At 38.8% G+C, this 24399-nt stretch overlaps 1 pseudogene; it reads right to left on the bottom strand.

Moving 5' to 3' along the window:
• Positions 1-19374: 19374 nt before the first annotated feature.
• On the bottom strand, positions 19375-20656 carry LOC134475238 (NF-kappa-B inhibitor-interacting Ras-like protein 1; annotated as a pseudogene).
• Positions 20657-24399: the final 3743 nt, after the last annotated feature.

Here is a 24399-nt window from a genome sequence, read left to right as displayed (position 1 = left end):
TGGAAAAAAAACTGTGCACGGTGAACTGTGGAGAGCTTGTGAAGCCATGTACCCGGGAGACGGGGAAGTGGCTTGTGGCACGCAGCAGGGAAGAAGACTGGAGTGGTCCCTTGGTGAAAGGACACCACCCACACCAGAATTACTGCCAGTGAGTCACAGAGAGACATGTCAGCTCTGCATTTAGCATGGCCCACCAAAGCAATCACGTCTTGATTTTCTGCTTTTTCTTCCTTGTATTGCACTGATACTATCAAGCATTCTATTTTATATACTCTCTCTGTCTCTCTCTCTCCCTCTGTCTCTTTCTCTTTTTCTCTGTCTCTCTTTTTGTCTCTATCTCCATCTCTGTCTCTGTCTCTCTCTCATCCCTCTCTTCTCTTTGTGTCCTGGAGAGTGGACCCAGAGTTACTTTACATTCAGCTATACACCAACGCTTTTATAATTTTTTTCATTTTGAGATAAGGTCCCTTTAAACTCCCCAGGGCAGCCTCCAACTTGCCATCTTCCTGCCTCAGCCTCCCAAGAAGCTGAGATTATCAGTGTGCACCACTGCACCTGCCTGCAATCTTCCTTTGACATGCAAAAACTTCTGATACCTAAAATTAGAATGGAGTTCCAAGAGCAAAACTTCCAAAGAAGAATCTTAGTAATTGGACATAGAGTTAGAGCTCTGTGATTTTTTGATGCACATCTGTGCTTGTGGCTTTGGAGGAAAAAAAATATGTGTGTTCGTGGCTTTCTGTCTAAACACATGCTGATGCAAAGGCAATTGTCAGGCTTTTTGCAGTAAATCTAACCCATTTCCACAAAATACATCAGACTTAGGACCTCAAATTACCAGTTTTTCAAAAACAATTTTTCCCAATACGGGAAGAGCAGTAGACAATAATGTACTTTTTCCAGAGAGAAATTTGCTGGCTTTCTAGAAGATGAACCTTGAGCATCTGAATGACCTTCAAGCAGACGGGAGCCAGGCAAGCACACACACACACACACACACACACACGCACACACACGCACACACACGCACACACACACACACACCATGAAAAGAAAACTGGGAGGGAGAGGGAATACTGGCAGTAAAGGGACATAGGAACATGTAGGCAGGACAGATGGACACGGATGAGCTTTTTCATGGTTGACTTATTTGGTGAATACCTTTGATCAACTCAATGAGGTAATTCTTTCCATTCAAAGCCTTACATGCCATTAGGAAAACTTCAGAGCCACTATGCATTTTTCTGTCCAAACTGCTGCTCTGGGAAGAGATATAGGAGGAGGCAATCATAATAACTGTTCAATGCTAGGGGCAAAAAGTTTCTTCAGGCTAAAGTAGAATCATTTCTTTTTCAGTTTTTCTACAGGCAAACATTTGTGGTCACCTGGAACCTTGAAAAATTCCTTTGATGGTACTTTCTGCTCCAGTGATCTTGAAATTAAACGTGCATTCATGATCCTAAACTTGCTGACATCAAGTCTGCATTCTTCGCCAGAAATGACCTCACAAAGGAATTGACGCGACACGGCTAAATCCAAAAGCATCCCGGAGAAATCTGTGCAGACTTCAATCCGCCCTTGTCTTGCAAAGCATCCCGTGGCATTGCTACTTTTGCAAGCCATGGTCATGACACAGAGTTTTTGACATTTGTCAGGCAAAATAAGACCGGAAGTCCATGGACTGTCAAGAGTGACATTTGCCTTTCATCAACTACGTGCTACAGTGCCACCCTCTCATTCAGGCTAAGCAGTCTGATAAAGTGGACATATTTTGTGGAAATGGGTCAGATTTACTGCAAAAAGCCTGGCAATGCCTAGAGAGAAAGCCACAAGCACACAAATTTTTCTCCCTTCTGCTGTTAAATTCACTTTATAGCACTTTAAAGTGTATCTTTTGTATTATTCACTTGCACAACAGAATTGTGTGTAGTTTTGCATATCTCTGCAATCATTTTGCGCATTTCTCTAGAATGGCCTTTAATTTCTGCTTTAAAAAACTGAAAGGGAAGCATAAGCATAAAGACTGTTTTCATATTCTGTATAAGTAGAAAAGCAAATTTCCTTCATTGCAGATAGTATAAAACATTGTTAGGTGAATGCTGATGTGTATTTTCCTGGCTTGTACATCCTGGCTTGCCAATATCTTTTTCTAGTAGACCTATAATACAAATATGAGAGAACTAAAATCTGCCCAAATAATTTATTTTATAAGTATGCTACCTTTTAAGTTTTAACCTATACAGTGTGATTTTGTAAACAGTGAAATTTTACAAACCATGTTTAAGAGCTGGGCATGGTCCTTCCAGGGAGAGAACAACCAGCAGCTCCTAAAATCCACATCATGTTGGAACTTAGGACGCTGGGAAACCAAGCAAGAAGCTTGCCTCCCTGGTAAGCGGTGGCGGTGTGGCAGACTGCGGCCCTTCCAGGGGGAGAACCACCAGCAGCTCCTGAGATCCACACCATGTTGGAAATTATGAAGCTAGGAAACCAAGCAACCAACCTGCCTCCCTGCTAAGCAATAGTGAACCTAATGGTACACGGCCTAGAGTCAAACATCCCACTCCCCCTACCCCCTTTCTCCTGTCCCCCCTGTTAGCAAATGAGCATCTCCTGGGAGGTTGACCATAGCAAATAAGGGGGATTTCCTTCTACCATCTCTTTGAAGGCAAATATTTTTATTACTGTTTTCCTCTATTCTGATTAATGGTACTGCTCTATTTAATATTCTGTTTTGATAAGTTCTATAATATTCTGTATTTCATCTCATTTTGATATACATGATTGAAAGAACAACTATTATAAAGATAACAAAATATACTGTGATACCTATTACTGTTATCCTGGTAACCTGCTGTGAAGTTCTGTACCAATTTCACTGTATGATCTTAGTTGCCTTTTTTCTGTCTTGTTCTGTTGTATTTTACCACTTTAAAAATAAAAATTAAGGGGCTGGGGATTTAGCTCAGCAGCATAAGCACCTGCCTTGCAAGCAGGAGGTCGTGAGTTCGATCCCCGGTACCAATAAAAATGAAAAAGACAATAAAATAAAATAAATTAAATTAAATTAAATTTAAAAAAAGAGCTGGGCATGGTGGCGCACACCTATAATCTCAGTACTTGGGAGGCTGAGGCAGGAAGATTGTGGTGAATTCAAGGCCAACCTGAACTATATAATGAAACTCTGTCTCAATCAAACAATCAATCAATAATAAAAAGAAATAATGTAAGGGTACAAAATATTACTAGGGCCCTAATAAATGTTTTCTGCCAATTCATTTGATATTTGATAATAAATACAGAATAACTTCAAATATTTAAAAAGCTATATTAAAAGGTTTTCATTGCAATGGGAATTATCATTTCTGAAAATTTAAGTTTCCTTATGCCATAAATATTTTCTGATTTTAGATATATATTAACTTAATTAGTTTATTTCTTTGTTCATGGCACTGAGGCTTGAGCCCAGAGGCTTACACAAGCTGAGCAAGTGCTTTACCACTGAAAATCAGCTCATTGTACAACCGACTAGAGGAGAAAAGATCACATTCTAATGTCAGTAGCCATTCTCAACAAATCTCCCAGTAGCATAGAATGGGAAAAGCATGGTGAAACCCTTATAAAAATCCTATGGCAAGCTGGACATGGTGATATGTGTCTGTAATCCCAGTTCCTCAGGAGGAAAAGGTAGCATTTAAATTCCAGCCAGCGTAGGCAATTTAGCAAGACCTTGTCTGGAAATGAAAAGGGCTGAGGATGTGACCCAGTGGTAGAGCACTTGTCCAATACGTGCAAGGCCCTGAGTTCAGTCTTTAGTATCAAAAATCAATATTCTACATTAAACAAGATACATTAAACAAGGATCTGAAGACTGGAGGGGTTGGGGTGGGCAGAACAGGAAGTGGAAGAAAAAATAACAATGATTAATATGTCAAATGTGTATATACAAATTCCCTGAGATGAATGAAATTTCCATGTGTTACAAACATATACTAATAGAAAAGAAAGTAGTTTAAATTGAGAATTCGTTTTGAAAAAATGAGGTAAGGAAAGATTGATTTCAAATATTGAAAAAAGAGACAAAACCAAATATATTATTTTTTCTCTCCCTCTCTGTGTCTGTCTCTCTGTCTCTGTGTCTGTCTCTCTGTCTCTGTCTCTGTCTCTGTCTGTCTCTGTCTGTCTCTGCCTCTGCCTCTGTCTGTCTGTCTCTCTCTCTGTCTCTGTCTCTCCCTGTCTCTCTGTCTCTGTCTGTCTCTGTCTGTCTCTGCCTCTGCCTCTGTCTGTCTGTCTCTCTCTCTGTCTCTGTCTCTGTCTCTCCCTCTCTGTCTCTCTGTCTCTGTCTGTCTCTCTCTCTCCCTCTCTGTCTCCCTCTCTGTCTCTCTGTCTCTGTCTCTGTCTCTCTCTCCCTCTCTGTCTCTCTCTGTCTCTCTCTGTCTCTGTCTCTCTCTCTCTCTCTCTCTCTCTCTCTCTCTCTCTGTCTCTCTGTCTCTCTCTCTCTCTCCCTGTCTCTGGTCCTGGGGACTGAACCCGGGGCCTTTACAGTGAGCTACATCCCCAGTCTTTCTAATTTTTGTTTTTGAGTCAGGGTCTCACTGTCAGTAAGGTGCCCAGGCTGAGCACAAATTTGGGATCCTTTTGTCTCACTCCCCCCAACAAGAATGCTGGAGTTACAGACATGCATCACCATGTCAGGCTATCATTTTTTCTTAATATTAGTATATATTCAGAAAAGCCAAGAGCCTAGCTAACTTTGCTGAAATAATAAGAGAAAGTGTTAATGTAATTAACTACAAGATAAATATATAAAAACCGAGAAGAAATTTACTTAGTAATAACAGGTAGTTAGAAGCAGCAATGGGAGAGAAATATCCATACATATTGGCCAAACCAAAAGCAAGCAACCAAACCAAAACCCATAGAACAAGATAGGCCTAAGACCTTAATTTAGAAAAGTGTAACTTCAAGGGCTATAAAACAAAAACCTGAGCTAAGAGACAAACATTTCCAGATGCTATGTGAGAAATCTTAATATCAGACTTGCTAATTCTTTCTAAAGGATGAAAAAAATCTAATGCAAGACCAACAATAATATTAATATTTAAAACTAGTCATTGGCTGGGGCTGTAGCTCTGTAGTACAGCAGTTTTCTAGCATTGTTAGACACTTGATTTAATCCCCAGCCCTGCAAAATGAACAAGTAAGCAAAGCCCTTATCAAAATGAACATAAACTTGTATAAAATATCAATATCTGAGAAAAGCCAATGATTTCAGTAATATTTGTGTGCCGGCACACATACATGATTGCTTATGTAGCTGATAGATGGGAACAACCTTGTCTTGCCACGTATTAAAATTTATTATAAAGCCACTGTGAAGAAACACTACTCCTGTACGTCTCAGTATTTAAGAACTGTGCATCCATAGTCAACAAAGGAACACTAATATTTTAATTATTTATTACAGTGTAAATCTCTACTATGATTTAGTACAATAGAGATATTAATAGAAAAATGCAAGGAAATAGAGAAGACAAGAACAAATTTAAAAATACATGATACTTTGACAAATGGACAACTTGATATTTCAACTCAAGGTCATGCATAATCAGTTGAAAAAACGGTGTTGGCATAATTTAGTCCGCATCTGAAATATGCCCTGATAGCCAAAAAAATCCCATGGTTATTTTTAAGCTATTTGGGAAAAATTTCATAAATGAAACTGAAAAGCACATAAAAGATTGGAGCAAAATATTTTTGCCCTATCTGATGGGCCCAGCATCATTTCCTTTATGTACAATTTTCTCCTGTTGTTCCCTTAAAAAGACAAATGCTGCAATGAAAGATCAAGAGATTCTTAAAACAAGAAGCGAAGTATCATGGTAGTTAAGACCTCGCCAACCATGCATGAGGCCCTGGGGTCAATCCCAGTACTACAAAACAAACAATAACAATGAAAGAAATAAGCCAAACAAGGATTCAGAAAGAATTTTAAATTCCAAGTTGAAATAATATATTCAATATTCTACCATCATACCATGGAATTTTGTTTTATTTTTAAATTTCTGGGAAGATTTTATTAAAAACTTAGAAAATATTATGGCTGTAGTATTACTTTTTAAAAGTAGGATATGGAATTTTATGTTGCTTTCATGACCAAGGAAAATGACAACAACAATAATACAACTTTTGTACAGAAAAAAAAGATTAAAAAAAAAAAGAGACTAAACTCAACAACAGGATGTCTTGGGGAGCTGTATACATGGGATTTTTGTCTTTTTTTCTATTGTTGGCATTTTCCAAATACCCAAAATAATTTTTATTACTAAGTTGCATCATATTATTAAAAATGAATTACAGTTTTATTTATATTAGGCTTTACTTGGGAATATTACTTAGGGATAAATACAGTGCTAAATAAACTACAATGATGCAATGTATACAATTTACGCAAACAATGCCTTTATATAATGCTATAAATCATGCTTTAAACCAAATAACAATAATTATTACTTGATAAAGGATTACTAAATATTAGTATTGGCTAGTACTAAATGTTAATGTTATTAAAGCACCAGTGATTATTTTGAGATAAAGGGCTGGGGATATAGCTCAGTGGCACAGTGCCTACCTGGCAAGCACAAGGTTGTAAGCTCAATTCCTGGTACCAAAAAACAAATGCTGTATATTATAATGCAATGAATAATACATATGATATTTAGATAATACTTGAACTAATACATATGATATTTAGATAATACTTGAACTAATACTACTATGTTATAGTAATAAAGTTCTATATGTTGTGCATAAATGACTATAATAGGTATTACCAGATCTTTCTTTGTCATCAAATCACAGTATTGTTTTCAGTAAATACTAGTAATTATTGACACATAGATGAAGTTCTCAGTATTCTAAGGTAATAATTAATATCTAGATAGATCAATTGGACTTGTAATTGTAAAAATACTTATTCTCTACAGTTCCATGCTGAAATAGACAATTTATTGCAATATCTAAGTGCCATGCTTCATCAATAGTGTGGAATTCCAGCCTCATCAGCTGACCCTGGTGTTCTGACATGTTGACATTCCTCTGTAGTCACTTGAAACAGTTGGGACCAGGACATTTTAAACAATCATACAACCAGTCAGTGAAAAAGCCTGATCGATTAATCCAGCATGGTACACTTTATAGTGCTGTATCATCATGGTAGACTGGGTACATAAATGCTATATAACAAATGCAATACAGAAAAAACAAGCAGTGGAAACAGGAATACAGTCTCCCACTGGTGTCCATGATGGGGACTGGTTCTAAGCCATTCTTCAACCCCAACGTGGACACACAAAATCTTCAGGTCCCCAGGTTCTTGTGTAAAAATCATATGGTATTTTCAGAAAATCTACCAGTCCTCTTGTATCCTTTAAATCATCTTCAGATTACTTGTAGTACCGAATACAACATGAATTCCATGTATATTATTGTCATATATATTATTTAAGGAATATCAACAAGAATAAAGTCTATACATATTCAGTACACATACAGTTGTTTAAAAAACATTTCCATATGAGGCTGATCGCACCCATGGATGCAGAATCTTGGCTATGAAGGGTCTACTATGTCTGGCGCCATCCTGATGAATGAAATGCCACTGATGTCTCTTCATTCCCCAAACCAGGTATCGTCTCTTTAAATGACCATGTTACTCAAAGAAATAAAGACAAGTCAATAGACACAGAATGTGCGACTGTCCTCATCTTTCCATTGACCAACCAGCAAATCAGTAAGTAAAGAGGCAGACAAAGCAGTGTTTCCAAATATCCTAAAACAATGTTATTAAGCAACGTTATTAAGCATCAAGCTCCTTACCAGGACCTCTCCCTTTTTTGTTCACTTATCTTTTTTATTATTCTTTGGATTCACTATAATTTTAAAAAACACTAATATTAATAAAATGTCTTAAATCCCACCAACCTCCAAGAAATAGTTCTACCTTGAGTCAACAGTGAACCCAGTTACCAAGTCCAAAGGAGTATTTTTTTCAGGATCTACTATACATCAAAATTTAAGGTATAAGATATAAAAGCTCACAAAAGCTAGAACAGAGCCAGGCACAGTGGCACATGACTATGATCCCAGCTATGCAGCATCTGAGCCAGGAGGCTCACAAGTTGGAGGCCAGATTGGGCAACTCAGTGGGCACTGTCTCAAAATAAAATTAAAAAGGGCTGCAGGGGAGAGTAGCTCAGTAGTACGGTGTTCATGGGAAATAACCACACACACCCCTACACACACACACACACACACACACACACTTTGGGTAGTCAAGATGTGAATGCGGCAGTAATTTAGGGCAACAGGAGACTTTTCAGAACCCAAAGGTAATCATGGTGCATGGGTCTAGGATCAGCAACTGTCCTAAGCCTAAGCCTTGTCCCCAGCTCAGGCCCTCGTCCTCTGTGTTTGCATGTGCCTTTTTGCATCTGGCTCGCATGGGTCTTGGACTCACTCTTGTCCTTCCTCTCAGCTTCTGATTCTTCACCTCTTGCTTGTTCCAGTTTAACCATCTTGGCCTTGATCTAAAAGACATGGAGCTCAAATTTCTCCTCCACGCAAGAATTTCCTTCTGGCTTCTTCAGTTCAAATTCCAGACAGAGGAGCTATGATTGTTGAGTACATGAATTAGTGGATGTATGAATGAATCAATTGATAAGCAAGTGAGTGAAACATTATCGCTCTTCAAGGAAGGGTTTTTATTCAATATAAGCAAACCATTGAACCTGTTTGCCAAAAAATGTCTAAGGTGGATATGGCTAAGAATTAGAAATCAGTGTCATGACGTCACTGTGCCAGTAGGATTCCCATGGAATTTCAAGTTCATGTGCTCAGCTATGATCCTAGGAAACGCACTTTGTACTTTTTTGTGAAGCAGGACTTTTAAGCCCTGCTTAATATAATTTGCTGAGGCTTCAGCAACTGGTTAGCATTGTGATTAACCAGCAGATAATTTGAAAATATGATAGAATAGGCAAAATAAGGATGATATTTGTTGTCTTTAAAGTTTCTTTTGAGCACCTCAGGTTTTTAAATACTTTCAGTTCATTCAGGGATTTACATATTCAAAGAAGGTGTTCCAATCAGGCCAGTGCAGTTAAAAGCTACCATATTAACGGGACAGAGTTGTAATGATGGCCTTATATACACAGTGAAAGCAACCTGTGGAATTGTTCCTGGTTTTCAAAGCTTAAAAATAGCATTTTGGAATTCCAATTCTAATTTCCATGTTATTTAAAATATTTCACCCATTATTTTACAGTATACGTAAATGCATATAATTTGAAAAGTGAAATCTAATTTGTAATTTTAATGTGCAGTTTCCCTTGGTCTGTTTGTGATTACCGTACATCATGATGTTCTTGAATACAGCATTCTGCTAATTATCACAAATAAAATACTCTTTCTCTGAATATTGATTTCTGTGTAACTATAAAATGTGATTACCGTGGCCTTACCGTATGACACCATGGTAGTTGTACTTTTACGCATTCTCTTGTCGCCATGTAGTCTCTTTACTCACGTGTTATGGATTAAAAACTGGTGGTCAACTTAACACCAGCTGAATTAAATCAGTATGGTGCTGAGTGTAGATGGCCCACCCGGGGAAAGTTGCCAGCATAAAAGGAGATATGGAGAGGAAGAGTGAGGTACTGTGGGTTCTCCTCAGTGATGTTGTTTTGAGCTGTTGGTTCTCTTGGAGGAGCTTGTCATGTTGGTTTCTCTGATAGGAATTCAGTCATTATTATCAGATGAGCGTGGGACCTTATTGCTGAGAGTGGGCGCGGTTCACTTCGGGGGAGCTTTGGTCCTTACATCGGCCATTGCTTACTGGGTCTGGAGGGACCCAGTGTGCTGTTTAGTCTCCAGGAGAAGCTTGTCATGCTGGCTTCCTCGCATGTACTTGGCTGTTATTGTCAGAGGAGCTCAGGACCTCCATATCGCTGAGGATGTCTGTGGTACTTTTTAGGGCAGCCCTGGTCTTAATTTTGAGTGTGACTTCTCTGCTCCAGTGTAGAACCCTCAGCTTACTGGCACAGCTCCTTTATCCTGCTTGTATAGACTTCCTAGCTTCCACCGCTGAGCTTCATGCCTTCCCAGCCAGATAGGTAAAGCAGACTGGCATGAGTCCTTTTCATAACTCTAGACCTCCAGTTGGACTTGTGGGAGGCATTGTCATGGGCTCTGTTGCAGCTTGGCATAACTGACGCCATCTTGAGCCCTGCATTTAACTAGTGCCCTGTATTTGACCCAGGAAAATGGAAAATTACCGAGGGTATAAACCCCATTAGAAAAGCAAAATGAACTGTAGCCACAAGATAAAAATTAACCTACTCAACCAAAGAAGCAGGATACAGATGTCAACCAAAAATTAATGTAAGATTCCACCTAAATTGTTTCCAACAGGATGTCTTTTTATGGTTCTCTGTTTAAAAGCTTTATAATTTTCCAGTTCAGGGCCACTCAGTGAAACCCTGAGATGGGTTCACACAAGTGGTCGCTGAGCTCAGCTAATTAAATTCTAAATTTATCAATTTGGCTACTTGGATTCCTATATTATTTACGAACCCACCTCAGGCTCTAGGTCTTCATCTGGACTCATGCAGGACATTGCTGTGGAATTTAGGCGCTTGGCCGAATATTCTGGGTCTTTAGTGTTACGGACAGATTTCCTGTATTTTATTATATTTAATTCTGGGTGACCATCATAAAATAGTACTATAAATTCTGGATCCTGTATTTAATTGTTCTGCTTGTAATCTCTGACTACAACATCATCTCAGTCTTAAGATTATCTTTCTAGACTTTATTATGTACATAATAGCCTCAATTCTCCATTTCCTTGTGTATAAATATTGGTCTAAAATTGCATTACATCATCTGTAATTCATGGTGTATTTCTTGAGTAAGCTGAACTCAAACTTCAGTACGGAGGCAATTGACAGTTACTACTAAATCACAGTTTTACTCCTCCTCCTCTTCCTTCTCCTTCTCTTCTGTCTCCCGTTCCCCTTCCTCCAGCTTTCTCTACCTCTGCTACCAGCTCAACTCTAAGAGATCTCACACAGGTTCAGAATCTCATACCATCATGCTATCTCATGCAGACTGAGGTTTTCTTTTTCACAAAAATACTTTCTTTCATTCACCAGCATCATCTGGCTTCGATGAGATTTATATCTTCTCCAAGATTCTGATTCTTCTATAGACCTTGCTCACATTTCAAGTGTACTTTTAGTTCACAGATATGTTCAGAGAAAAGTGAAAGATAAATGTGATAAATGTGTTTAATAAATGTGGTTTTAATATTTGAGTATGGAGCACAAGTTTTGACCAACTTATGCCTGATTTGCCTTTAGAAAATAAGCTAAAGTTTGATAGACTTCACCTGAATTCCTTATTTAAATCCTTCATAGCTAACTGTAGCAAAAATACTGTATTTTGCTTGGAATGTTTCTCCTTTGCTTTGAGTATTATAAGCAAAATGCCGTTTCTCCCTCCATGAAGTGTAGAAAGTGAAAATGTCTTAAAGGTTTCTTAGCTTAATGGAAAAAGACATATTGAGGGCAATAATATTAGCTGGTAAAATTTTCCCCCAGTTAGATGTTTTTGTTAATATGTGGAGCTGTCTCACTAGTGCTCTGAGCTCTGTGTTTTCCTTCCCCTGTGCCTATATTAAGGTGCCTAGAGACAAAAATTTCACTTCCGGCAATTAATTAACTCAGTAATTAAGGAACAAGACAAGATTTATCCTTGCTCCTCACTCCCTCAAAGATTTACTGCTTGAAGCAGAGGCTTGTTGCTTCTGTCTAACGCGCTTTGACTGTCCTGCATACGTCAGTTATCTTGCAAATTAGAAGCCAGCTATAGCCATTAAAAGCTGCATTATTAGCCTCATTTTGATTAATATCTCTCCCTCCAGAGTACACATCTAGAAGTCAGCATCTGCTCCTCATAGCCTCCATCTGGACAGCCACGGTTCTCATTTTGCATTACATTTGCATATATAACAGTCATTGTCATGAGGGCGGTTTTAAAAATAGTAATCAATATTTAACTAACTTCCAAAAAAATCAACCTTTCAAAACTTTAAAGTGAAGAAACGTGAAATCAGTCTATGTAAAACAGTTGCATTTTAAAGAAATCACGTAGCTCAGATGAGTTGTCAGTATGGTTTGATTTGTAGCAATAACTGATTAATGCACTATCTGTTTAGTGCCATTCCCTTAGAATCCTACACATGCTGGGTGCTTTAACCCCTCACTGCTTTTCCCTGAAATGAAATGAAATGCCAGTGTGATCCTAAGTGAGTTTGCCAAGGAAGCAGAGCTTCTCAGCGCCAGAAATCAAATAGGAGGCAACAGCTTGCTACCACTGAGACTTGTGGGCCAATTCACCCAGCTCCTAAGAAATGCTCTGTCTTGGGAAGAAGGAGCTGTGGAGAAGCCCTTGGAGTCCCATGACTTCCCGATCACCTACACTGTACGTGCTGACTATGGCTATCATTCATTTAACCAGACACTCGGGGCTTATTTTATGGCCAGACCTTAAACCTCTGTTGGTATCGTCCATCCTTTTACAGCTCTGCTTCCTCTTAGGAAGGGTGCAAGGTGCAGGTATCATATGGGACTGTGTTTGAGACTGTAGGACTCTGTGTGAGCCACCTGACAGCCTCACTTGCTTCAAGTGTACCACAGGTATTCAAGGAGACGCTATTTGTAAAGTGCTATGTACAGAATGGCATTTAGTAGGAACCATTCTTTTCTTGCATGTCCAGGTGTAATCTGGTTCCAAATCTGTGTTATTTTACATCTAGAGGATATAAAAGTTTATTTTTGTATGTTCCTTTGGGAGAAATGTGTTATCAGTTTTCTAGATTTTTCCAGGAGGCTGTAAATTTTTATTTATTAATATTTTAGGCTTTGAGATAGGGTCTTACCATGTAGTTAAGGCTGACCTTGAACTCACTTTGTAGCCCAGGCTGGCCTCAAACTCATAGAGATCCTCCTGCCTCAGTCCCCCAAGCTGGGATTACAGGTGTGTACCACCATGCCTGGCTGAGACTGCAAATTTTTAAATCAAAAATCCTTACTCTTTTTTTTGAGATGATAACCACAAGAATCTAATGTTTTGCTCCCTTTTTCCAAGAATGCCATTAAAATTATAGTATAAGAATAAAGCTGAGCTATTCAGAAAGCTATTTACAGATGCGATAGTCCAACATAGTTCTGAAATGTAACACCAGACAGAAGTTGATACTTTCTCTCATTGTTATTGAGTATTACTGTGGCATTTGTATACATGCATATAACATACTTTGAACACAGCCACCTCCCCTGTTAGCTTCTTCTCCTGAATCCCATTTCTCTTGTCTATAGTCGGCCTTCTACTCTCATGTCATCTTTGTCAGATTCCACATATTAGGAAAAACATGAAAAATTTCTCTTTGTGAATCTGGCTTACTATGCTTAATATAATGGTACCCATTTCTATTCATTTTCCTGCAGGTAACACAATTTCATTCTTCTTTATGGCTAACATTCCTCTGTACCACATTTTTGTTATACAGTTTTTCACTGACAAGTCCCTAAACTGATTTGATAATTTGTATGTTGTGAACTGTGCCATTAAAAACATGGGTATCCAGGTAGCTCTATAGTTCAAATGTATTACACTGAACTGAAAAAAAATCTGAGAATAACTAATAGAGGTCAAGAAGTCAGGGAAGGAAGAAAAATTAAAGCTTCTACCATCTTCATTGTGAATGAAGGAGATAAACTTTTGAAAGTTAAATAAATAGTTATCAGTGTAGGATATATTAAAGCATATATATAAAGTATGAATACATATATATATATTTAAAGAAATATAAAGCAGAGCAATGTGGGAGCTGAACTTTTACCCATCATATAAAAAGGTCAGCATTTGATATCCAAAGCAAATGGACCAAAAATTAGTGATATCAAGAAAATAATTTAGAGTTATTTTAAATACCAGCCATGAAATTTAAGGATACGAATGACTAACAAATGCTTGTATGTAAGGAACAGTGAGGGGGCAGCTGGTTCCTTCTCAGTATTCCTTTTTATGAATTCTCTGAATTTTTCAACTATGCCATTCATTACTTAGTCTAAAAGAGTATAAAAATTTTGAAGGCCTGAGTTATGGCATTCTGCCTCAGTCATGGAAAAGAAAGTAACAAGAGACTCTAAAAACTCTACTAAATGGCCTCCACTGATTGACTAGTTTCCATAGCTGTAATGAAATGAAACTGGGGCTTAAATTGATTGTGCAGATAAGTTTTGAGATAGTCACATGACTTTATTATTGAAAAATAATACTGTGTTTTTAGAAGATTGTGTCAAGTTTAATTTTACTTTAATTTTTAAAGTCTCGATTTAGAATGTAGACCCATATCTCTCACTCTGTACTAAAATCAAATCAAGATGGATCAAAGGCATAGATATAAAAACAGAAACACCAACTCTCTGCTGGAAGATCAAATAGGTAAAACTCTTGAAGAGATAGAAACAGACAAGGGCTTTCTGAACAGAACCTCAGTTGCACAAGCAATAATATCAACGATTGACAATGGGGCTACATAAATTAAAAAGCTTCTGCATAACAAAGGAAACAAGCAATAGAGTAAAGAGACACAACCTACAGAGTGGGGTAAAATTTGTCAAGCCACACTTTGAGCAGAGCACTGCTATCCAGAATATACAAAGAACTCAAAAAATGGTGCCCCTCAAAACCAAAGACTCAATCAAAGATGGGCATTTGAAATGAATAAACAATTCTCAAAAGAAGTACAAATGGCTCACAGGTACATGAAAAAGTGTTTAGCGTCTTTGATCATTAGAGAAACGTAAGTCAAAGTAATGTTGAGATTTATTATTCCAGAAAGAATAGTCATCATCATGGACTCAGAAAACAACAAATGCTGGCGAACTTGTGGGGAAAAAGAAATCCTTCACATTATTGGTAGGACTGTAAACTACTACAGTTTCTATGGAAATCAGTATGGAGATTTCTCAAAAAACTAGGAATAGACATTTGCCTTGACAGAGCTCTGGTTTTTCCAGATATCTTTCCAAAAGAGTTAAAGATGTAATATCACAGTGATACATGCATATCTATATTTATAGCAGTAGGTTCACATTAGTTAGAGGTGGCCTATATGCCCATTAACAGAGGAATTAATACAGAAAATGATATACATTACATATATAATAAAAACACATGTATATTACTTAGCCATAAAAAGGATAGACATGGGTTATTTGTAGGAAAATAGATATACCTTGAGTCTATAATGCTAAGGGAAATAAATTAGAAACAAAAAGTCAAATATCTCATGATTTCTCTTATATGAGAAAAACAAAGTATAAATAAATAAAAGAGCAAAATAAAGGATGATAGGAAAGGAAGATAGACATTTTAGAGATTGGAAAGGGATCTGGAGATAGGGAGAGAGGAAGGAGAGGTGAAGAAAGGAAATAAGATCAAGATGCAACATGTATATGCACCAGGTTCCCATGATGAGTGAATTTATTATGTATTGGAAACATATACGAACAAAAATTAAATTTTTTTAAAAATTAAAACACGACTGAAACAATGATTCCTTACTACCTAAATCCTTGATTAAACTAGTTCTTTTTCTAGAACAACTTCTTGTGAATTTATATGGCTCTCAAAATTTGGTAACTTAAAAAGTTTCTTACTTTGAGTCTTAAGAGGTGTTAACAAAAAATTGAAGGGAGGATCTCCACTTTTTTATTAGCATTTTCACTGACTGAAGTTTGCAGGCTTAATGCTTCTTTTTACTTTTAATAGTTAAATTATGATATGTGCTAATGATATCACAGGTTGGATTTTCTGGAAGCAGACAATGAAACAAAATTAGAGGTGCAAGGTGTGTACTAGAGATCAGTAGCCATGAAAGGAAGCCAAAGAAGAAACAGAGCTGGTCTGAGAGAAAACATGAACTGCAAAGCAGGTGCTCAGGACCTCCGGACAAGGAGGGAGCACTGCAGAAAATATTGCCTGATAAATTGGTCCCTATTGGACCAGAATGGCGGAGGGCAGACCTCAGGATGGGCTGACCTGTACATGTGACTGGCTTCTCCATGGCTGAGCAGCGAGCTGTTCCTGGAAGGGATATTTGGGTGGCACATCTTTGGGCCCCTTACACCACTCATCTGTGATTTTCTAAGACCCAAAACCATGTACTATGAAGTATTTCTGATTAAGAAGAGCATGTTTGGTGAATTGAGCATGCACAGTTGAGCTGTGCCCACAGCCTTTGGGAGAAATGGCTTTGCATGTGATTTCAGCTATCCCAGCTTTTGCTCAAAAACATTAGCAACTACAGCCCTCTCCATACACTTGGGAGCATCTCGTCAACTCCTGTTGATTCTGGCTCCTTTGGCTTTGGATCTCGACTCTGCGCCTCTACGTAGCTTCACTTGGTTGACTTTGAACTGGCTTTGATTTTTGTTTGTTTGGGTTTTCTTTTAAATAGTATTAACAAACTTTACTATTTTGATGAGCACAACATAAATAACAGGTGCTGATTTTAGGGACAGGCTTCAAAAGAGAGTGAGAATATATTTCATACGAAGCAGTAATAAACAGTCCAATAATATAAGAGCTTCGTTATAACCTAGAGTGCATTAAATCACTCCACATTCGACTTCCGGGAGAACATGGCAGACAGATAACAGCAACTACCGGAGGCTCTCTGAAAACTAGGCTCAGAAGCCAGGTATGGTGCGGACTAAAGAGACATAAGCAGGTGGAGTTATGCTCTGCTGACTCAGGAACGAACTCGGCTGAGAGAAACCAACTCGGAATGCAGTCCTGGTGCTAAAACAGGAACAGAAAAGCCTCGCTGCTGAGGCTGGACCCCACACCATTTGGGTTTCCCGCCGCGCGGTGGCTGGCTGCCTCTACATCGGCTCGGCAAGGAGAGAGACGCACGGAAACTCTGAGAACGGGAGTCTGTGAACGGAGTCGAAAACAGGACAGGCAGGGAGGCATGTTCTGACTTGTGGCGAGGTGAGTGAGAGAAACTGACACTCCACCACAGTTTGACTCCAGCGGACTTTCTGGGCCCGGGCAGTCCTGCGGGAGCAGGGCGCGCTGGCGACTCCAGCCACACATTCCCCTGTCGGGCGGGATTGGTGAAAAGTGCCTGGCCTGCGTGACGCTGCCGGCGGACCCCGTAGGCTGGCCCAACCCAGATCCCAGAGCCTGACGGAGGCCGGGAGGGGCGGGCCCCCGCGTAGGCTGCCTGGTGTGCAGCAGTGAGTGGAAACACCTAACCGGCGCAATTCGATCAGGCTGTGGCTGACAGAGAGAGAAGCTAGGCCTCTCATATAAGCTTGCATACATAAGGAACAGAGAATATGGGAAGAGGCAGCAACAAGAAAGGCTCCTCGGCCCCCAATTCTGAGAAACAGGCAATAACAGACACCACACCATTACACATAAGGCGCCATATAGAGAGCCTCATAGACCAATTCAGGAATGAAGTTATCAACGACCTGAAGCTAAAAGTATGCAAAATAGTTAGAGAAATACTAAGCACCACCCAAGAAAAAACAGATGGTGGAATGGAAGAACAGAAAAAGAGGGGAGAAGTGTTTGATGGAGAAAACAGGGAAAGCATAGAATACGTGAAGCAGGTTCAAAGGGACTACCAAGAAACTAAGAAGTCTATCGAAGACTGGCATAACAGCTTGAAAGAAACTAAGGACAGACTATCTGAACTGGAGGGCAGAATTGTAATATGGGAGAATGAAATGAAAAACTTCTTAAAAATAACAAAGAAACAAACAGCAATAATACAAAGACAAGAAGATGATAAGAGGAGCCATAACTTAAGGATTAAGAACATAAAAGAAGAAGTAGGGACACAAACAAATGAACTACAAAAGCTACTCACAGAAATAATCCAGGAGAATTTTCCTAATTTAGCAAAAGGTAAAGATACTCAGATGTATGAGGCATACAGGACCCCAGCTACCTACAACCCAAACAGAGCAACACCCAGGCATATAATAATAAAAATTCCAGAAATTCAATACAAGAACAGAATATTAAAAGCTGTCAGAGACAAGAAGCAGACCACTTACAAGGGAGCACCCATCAGAATTACAGCAGATTTCTCTGCACAAACCATCAAATCACGAAGAGCTTGGGGGGAAATAATTCAAGCATTGAAAGATAATAATCTCCAGCCAAGATTGAGATATCCTGCACAACTGTCCCTGGAAATTGATGGAAAAACAAGGTGCTTCCAGGATAAAGAGGAACTGGGGGAATTTGCAACCACCAATTCAACTCTACAGAGAGTATTGCAGGATATTCTAAAAAAAAGAAAAATACAAAGAATCCAGAAATAATGGCAGAGAGGCCACAACGAATGGAGCAGAGAACAAAGTGAAGAAGACAAACTGACAGCTACTGACAGAATAAGAGCTCAACAGAAATGAGGCAGAGAAGATTGGATGATAGGAACAGCTATTTTGGAGAAAATGACATCTTAATAGGTAATACTGATTTAGTATCATCTTGTTTTGAAGTCTCATCTAGCTTTTGTCCTTCTGTCTCCAATGGTCCAAATAGGTTGTATCTTACTGGATTTTATTATGTATGATAGTATAAGCAAAAACCTTTTAAAGACAAGGAGATTATACAGAAACCATTGTTCATTTTCTGTTAGTCGATTCTAAATACTCTGTAATGCTGTCATTCTCTTGAATGGTTTTACATTGTTTTGATATACTTAATGCTACAGTATACGAAGTTGTACTCAAGGATTTCAAGGAAAGAGATAATATGGTAACTACTTTTAGGTCAGGATTATCTGGTGGTGAAACACTATTCTGCTTAAATGGTTATGTTTTGATCTGTGCTGTTTCGTTGTTATGCCCTCTTTTATCTCAATCTCCACTCCATTATTTACTTTTTTATTTTTATCCTTTTAATTAAAGGAAAAAAATAGCAGGATATATTATAGTAACCCACTTTGACTTTCCATTACCTCGATTTAAAGCCCTGTATTACTCTCACCATCTGGTTTTTAACTGATGTTCCCCCATTCTGTTTTGCTGGATAGTATCAGGTTCAAAAATTTAGGCATCAGCTGTGAAGATAATGAGATTCATTATGACGCCCATTCTCATTGACTTTTATCTATTTTTGAAGACCTACAATGTCTCCAATGTTTTGGTTTTGTCGGTTTTATTCTTTACAGTTTTGTTCAATTGCATTGTAACTAACAATATAGGCAATTCTATTAGAGATAGCAGGAGGCATTATGGTAACCATTGTTGATCACCTTGTATTATGTTTTCACATTATCTATTATGTCCACCCTTTTGACTTGACCGATTCTGTTCTGTTATGTCACACTTGGTTTTACTCTCTTCCAAAAAAGTAATAAGAACCATGGGAGCAATGAAACCCAAAATGTGTAATAGTCATTGTACAAAAGAGAGGAAAAGAAAGTGCTCTGTACTATATAACTGCATGTATATTTAAGTGTATAAGATAGAAAATGATATCACAGAGTTTTATTGGATCATTGAACAGAACTGTTTGCAGTATCATTGATGGAATGTCCACTTTACAAGCTTTAATTTTGTGACTTGAACAATTATTTCTAAGATGACAATATGTAATCCATTAACTAGTAATTTCCTACTGTTCATTTTTTTTCTGCAAATCTGTATAACTTGTACCCTTTCTCTGCTTTTTTTCTTTTCTCCTTAAATAAAATTTAAAAAAAAAAAAAAAAAAAAAATCACTCCACATTCTCTTAGAGGTCAATGACTTACACAAATGGCCTACCTACTCTAAGTGTTAGGCCTGACTCGGTGTTCACACTCACCAGCAATCACTGTGCAACAAACAATTGTGGAATTAATTGCTGATCTCTAGTTTTCAGAGCTAGAGTTCCCTTTATTATTCCCGCCAGGGAAAAGAAAGCTTGATTTTTTCCAGGGTTGGGGAAGTTTATGGCTAACAGAGCAAACAATCTGGTCACTGTTTTCCGACCGGTGACATTTTCTCCCCAGCATCTTGCCTTCTTGCTTTTTGTCCAACGCTCTGCCACTTCAGCATCCACTTGCCTCTGCTCAGAGAGGGCGACTTTGTTTCTTAATACAGCAACTGCAACTTCTTTTTTGTCTTTGAATTTAATAATGTCTTACCTCGGAAACACCACTCTGTAAAACGATGCAAATTTCTTCCAAACTTTACACAAGAGCAAACCCACTGGAAATAAAAAATGATGCTTTGGCAGCTTGGCACCTTCTTGTAGGCCTCTAGTGTCAGAAGGATGTTACTATTCCTCCGCTCTCGATCCATTCCCTCACACATATTCCCTCGTCTCACCATCTTCCATTCCAGTAGTGTGATTTCCATGAGTGAGCTGCTCCAGAATTGCAATTTTCCCCACAGATAATAAACCACCAACAACATCCCTGCATCCTTTCCTTTCTTCTCTCAGGATCTCACTGTCTCCAGCCAACCCAGAAGACACCAGCAGGTAGGCTCCCCAGTGGTCTGTGGCCACCAGTGTTTAGGTGCCTGCTCCAGTAGACTTTGGACTGACTTTGTACTGTTTTCTTGGCTCAGGCATGAGTCTTTGGGCACTGCTTGCAGAACCTTCCCCTGAGCAGGAGGAAGAAAGCTGAAGACAAGTTCCATAGCACCCCTGCCCAGGGCCTGATGTTCTGAAGAAAGGCCTCAGACATGTAGGACCCCAGAAGGTGGGTGAGTCAGAGAATGTAGCAAAAACAAAGCAAGTTAGTTCATCCTTACTTAGAAGTAGCTCCAAAAATCTGGGTGTGGTGGTGCACAACTATAATCCCAGCACTCGGGAGGCTGAGACAGTGGGATCACTGGAAGTTTGAGGGAACGCTGGGCTAGCTACATAGGGAGTTCAAGGTCAGTCTGAACTACACAGCAAGACCCTATCTCGGAACTGAATAAAATAAAACAAAACGTGGCTCCAAAGATCAATGAAGCTAAGACTAAGTCATCAGTTGTTTCTGCCTACCATTCTGATTTCTTTTAGGGGAGCTACCAAGCTTTCTCAAGTCTCGTGGCTTGTCGAGGCTTCTCCTGCTGTGTGCTAAAGGTTAGCAGGTGGCCAGACAGTCAATCTAGACAGAGACTGTGTTAGAAATAGATAACTGACCCAGCTGGCTCGATCAGAAATTACTGAAAAACAGCCTTCTCCCCATAAGAAAGTTTCAGTGTCTGGCTATTTTAAGTCTTAATTCAGCCATGCCTAAAATAGACATTTCAGTCACAGGAGACAATAAACCGCTTTCTGTGCCTAAACTAACCTGAAAAGGGCTTTTTTACTTTTGCCCTCAAAAAGTTAAGATTCTATAAATCCTTCTCCTTCAATCTTCTTAGTTTCAATTTAGTCAATTTGGAGGGAAATTTACTGCTTCTCCTGATTTATATCAAGTTTAAAAAATCTATGAGTTTCATCTTTATTCTACCTTGCAGGGCTGTTGTGGCTGCAGACATTCATCCTTTTTTTTTTTTTTTTTTTTTTTTTTTTTTTTTTATTTAAGAGGAAAAAGAGAAAAACACAAAACAAACCAAAGCGGCGTAAGGGTACACGCAATACAGAACTACAAAACAAAACAAAACAAAACGAAACAAAAAACCATAACAGTAAGAAATTACCTGCTAGTAGATTACACACTATTTTCTTGAAAATAGTTCCTCAAATCACAGTATCAAAGAACACAAGGTGGACATTCAAACAGGGAGACTGCGAACAGCTGTGTTCAATGTTCCAAAAACATTGATAAAGTCAGCTATTTAACACCCCCAAACACACTTGCTGTTATATCCGTTAGAGCTCTTTTTCTTTTTTTTTTTTTCCCTCTCTTTTTTACAACAAAATTTACACATCTTGGATTTTATTACTCCTTAGTGCTTATTACTTTCTTTGGGGGGGGGGGAAGAATACAGTCAAATATGGCAAAACAAAGCTGTCAGTCAATACCAAGGATAGACATAGCACATGGTGTAGAACAGAGTACAAGTTTATCAACAATGGTTATCAACGTCAGACATTCATCCTAATGTTTTGTCTACACCAATAGTTCTCAAGCCTGGATGAAGCAGAATCGACCAAGAAACTTTAACATTGAAGATTTCAGGGTCTCACCTTGGGCCTACCGAATCAAAATTTCTGGGTTCACAGCTGTTTATGGCTTACGTTTAGATGACCCCCCAAAGCTGCATGCAATCATGGAGGTAGCTGAACCTAGTGTTTGTGATTGGCTTGTTGTCTAGCACTGGGGTTGACAGTGTGGGGCTGCACCCCCGCCCCAGGGACGAGGTGCCGACTTGCAGTGTAAGGGGTGAAGGAGGCATGCTCCCTTCTTTTGTGCTTTCATTCTTGTTGCCTGTGCCTGCCCTGAACAGTTGCCCCTCAGCCATGTCACCCGGCCTTGGAGCGAAACCTCCAAAAACTGTCAGCTAAAAAACCTTTCCTTGCTTCACTTTGGGTGTCAGATATTTTGTCTCAACAATAAGAGAAAAATAAAGAAGGCAACAGCCAAAGAAAAAAATTTTGTATATGTTACTGGCGATTAAACACAGAACCTTTGCATTGAGCTATATCCCAGCCCTTTTTGTTTCTCTTTGAGCCGGGTTTCTCCAAGTTTCCCAGGCTGGGCAGGAAAGCACCACCCTTCTGCTTCAGCCTCCCATAATGCTGGGATTTCAGGCATGCACCATCATTCCCAGCTGAAATGTGTATTTTTTAAAGCAACACATAATGTTTTAACCCAATGCCAGATTTAAGAGCCACTGATCCACATAATGCTAAATAATTGCTTTATTAGATTTAATAAATTGGCTAACTGAGATTCTATGCATTTGCTTTGTATTTTCTAGAGATCTGGCCCTTCAGTTCAAGGTGCAAACTTACAGCCTTCCAAAAGAAACAACAGTATGTCTGATGGAAGAAAATTTGAATTTAAACTAGAAGTGGGTTTGCCATGAAAATAATGAAGCTTAAGTTTCAAACCCCCTTGCTTGGAATTATAAGTGTTTCCATGGCCATCTGTTCCCATAATGTTTACAGAAATATGATATTTTAACTGCAAATGCTTGCAACCACTGTTTCTCCGACTGCAACTTTCCCTTAGCCTTATTTCCTCTTGTGTTGGGCAGCACGGAAGTAGCCATGTGCAATTCTAGGCCATGAATAAGAATGATACAGTTAGAGTTAGCGAGATATGTATGTGAGTCATGACATTCATGGCCTCTTCTTTACAGTTTAGCTTCTATCGGTTGTCCTTGTGCAAGAACAGTTTCCAATAAGAAGTAGGGGCTGACGATACAGTTCCCTAGCACAGTGCCTGTCTGGCAAGCATGAGGTCCTCAGTTCAATTTCTGGGACCCACTGCCCCCCACAAAAGAATCCCACCACTGCTGTATCTGTGTATACAACATTGTGGAATCAATGTGCAGGTTTAATAATAGCTTCATAATATACAATAACACTAGGGAAAAACAAGAGGCTGTCTGGAGAGTACTGTTGATTCAGGATTTAAAAGTATTTAAAATCTTAAAAGTATTCAAGATTACTCCCTGTGGACAGGAGCCCTGGTGCATGCCTCTAATCCCAGCTAGGTGGGAGGCTAAGGCAAGAGGGTTGTAGCTTGAGAATAGACTGGGAAATTAGCAAAACTTTATCTCAAAATAAACAAAAAGGAAGGACTAGGGGTATAGCTCAGTGGTACAAGCCCATTTGGTTCAATCTGTAGAAATTAAAAACATCAAATTGTCAACAGATAATTCCCTGAGAAGCCTTGATATCTTCAGCTCATTTATAAAAGACACAGGAGACAAATTTTCCTAAAAGGGATAATAATCCTAAAAATATCACATCAATACCAACAATAAGTCATAATGCCAAAAGAAACATCTACACTAGAAATAAGAAGACACATTATTGGGTCCAGTAAGCTAGAGGAAAGATTGATTTTCCCTTCCATGCTTTCTGCATAAACTGTGAGAAAAATCACTGTTACACATAAAATCAAATAGTATGCATACAAATAATTTTATTGGGTATACGGGTCAGTTAATTAAGAAAAGTATTTTTTCTGGACTTTGAGATCTTTCCAAAACTTGCCAGCTTTTAAGTGTTTTGCTGTGGAGGTGGCTTATAATTCTAGATGAATATTTCATTGTTTAACTCTCAATTCTTTTCTGTACAAAGGGGCCGTAAAACCGAACAAGCTGCAAACACACGGGCTTGTCCGGGTGGCAGTGAGCACCTCG

Source organism: Cavia porcellus, unplaced genomic scaffold, assembly GCF_034190915.1.
Source record: "Cavia porcellus strain 051 isolate PalLab524CR breed Dunkin Hartley unplaced genomic scaffold, mCavPor4.1 scaffold_1, whole genome shotgun sequence".
Taxonomy (NCBI): Eukaryota; Metazoa; Chordata; class Mammalia; order Rodentia; family Caviidae; genus Cavia; species Cavia porcellus.
Note: the sequence above shows the minus strand (reverse complement) of the source record. Positions and strands in the feature narration are given on the sequence as shown.